Source organism: Puntigrus tetrazona, chromosome 19 (assembly GCF_018831695.1).
Source record: "Puntigrus tetrazona isolate hp1 chromosome 19, ASM1883169v1, whole genome shotgun sequence".
Lineage (NCBI taxonomy): Eukaryota > Metazoa > Chordata > Actinopteri > Cypriniformes > Cyprinidae > Puntigrus > Puntigrus tetrazona.
Genome location: NC_056717.1, coordinates 20,278,262 through 20,280,198, shown reverse-complemented (window position 1 = coordinate 20,280,198; position 1,937 = coordinate 20,278,262). Strand labels below are relative to the sequence as shown.

General features: G+C 35.2%; 1 long non-coding RNA gene across 1 annotated transcript in view; it reads right to left on the bottom strand.

Moving 5' to 3' along the window:
• LOC122323933 overlaps positions 1-1,562 on the bottom strand; it is a 1,977-nt gene extending 415 nt beyond the window's left edge. The window contains exons 1-2 of the long non-coding RNA XR_006247075.1: positions 1,504-1,562; positions 847-947 (exon numbers count right to left, since the gene is read on the bottom strand). This is a non-coding gene — a long non-coding RNA (uncharacterized LOC122323933). The remainder of the gene's footprint in view (positions 1-846; positions 948-1,503) is intronic.
• Between the last annotated feature and the right edge of the window lie 375 nt (positions 1,563-1,937).

The following is a 1,937-nucleotide window of genomic DNA, read 5'->3' as shown; positions in this document are numbered from 1 at the left end:
TCTTCTGGTCTTTATAATGTGACATCAAGATCTATTTTGCCTTGTCAATTGTTTTTGTTGTTTTGTTTCTCAATTTTAAATGCATTTCATTCTGTCTTATTTCACACATCTCAACTGAAGGTTTTTTGGACTAAAATATCACAAGGCCCACAGAAAGCAATGAAAAAATACAGCAATGAAAATTTTTTTTGTTTTGTCTTGTTTCCCTAGCATAAACATGCAAAGATGCATAAAACACGATGCATTTGCTTGAGGAGGAAACAGCGTGACATAGTTCACAGGAAAAAATTTATGAGGTTTATGCTAAATATAATCATAAAAAAAACACACGTTCCAGTGGGGTCAGAAACATAAATTTAATTCAAAAGAAAAAACTGGTTTACTTGTCTTGACCCCACAGGCAAATGTTATTTTTTCTAGTTTTATGCATAAACCTCATTACAATTCTCTAAAAACAAGATTTATTCATCTAAAGTAAATGCATCAGTTATTAGAAAAGAATGCAAAAAATACAGTTTTTTAAGTAAATGATGTGTACTCCCGATAACATCAAAGAGCATCAAACCTACCCAACAAAGATTAAATCAAGCTTGTTTCCTATTCTGGCAATGGAGAAGCTTGTTTGTTTGTTATTTGTGTATGGAAAAGTCGTATCCTAAAGGACTGAATGTGGACTAAAATACAGTCTCCTCCAGAACATAAAAGCATAGCTATCAGGTTAACAGTAGACCCGTATTGTCACTCGTTTTGGCCGCACTCGCTGTTCGTAATGAACGCACCAGCTGTTGGTCGTATTTATAGATTATGCAAATATTTATCAAATGCATTTTTTTTTTTTAACGGCACCTGATCTCTCCTCGTCACGGCACATTCCCGTACGCCTGACTGCTCGACGCTCCTAACAGGATTACTCTTCCGCAGGGAGAACCGCGGGACGCTGAGGTGACCTGTGGAGAGATGAAATTTGTGTTTCAAGAGGACATCTCAAAGCGCACGATGTTTCTTCATAATCTGGGTTTTCAATGAAGCCTATGCATTAAACCCAAACGATAAAGAACCAGTTATAATATGAGCCCACCGAGTTTCACTTCAAAGTATGCATTTTATACAACTTTGGCCTGTAGGTCTAAAAGAACTGACTAAAACTTTTAACGAATTCTGTAAATTGCTGTAATATTCCACTTGAAATAATAGCTGCTAGAAATAAAATCTAGTAAATAATATCTGCAGGGCGAATATAATCTGAACGACTAGTCCGATTTGGATTATTTTCGTTGAGGTACGTATATGACTCAAGTGATTTATAGGCCTGCACGTAAAAATAATCAATCGCTTTCCGGAAATACATCTGCATATTCATGACACACCTTTACTGGAAGCTTATTTGCATTAAGATGCTGGGTAAATCAGAGAGAATTATTACATCATTGATATGATCTCATGCTTCTGTCAGCAGGCGGATGAATGTGAAAAAATGTGATAAAAACAGCATAATAAACTCACCGAGTCCTGTATTATAATCAGCATCAAATAGGATCTGTAACCTGTAAAACTAGACTGCACAGGAGAGATGAGAGAGCGTTAGAAGCTCTTATTACTTATAAACATTTCTGTTTCTTCAGTATATTCAAAACTTGTACCTGTTAATGCTATAAAAGAATGCTTGCATTTGTGTACGCTAGATAACCTCGGCAAAGTCTAAAAACTAAATCGGGTGAAGAGTTTTGCAAAAGTGATAAGTGTGCACTGGAAACACTTAGGTGAGTTATAACAAAATTCATGTATATAAGTAATTATGAACTTAATTAGACGTTAATAATGACTAAGAGGCTTTTAAACGTCTTAACGGGTTAAATAACTGTAAAATAACACACAAGAGTTGTACACCATTGGCTAAAATGCTATAAATACCTTCAAACCTGAAAGAGGTCTCTTTA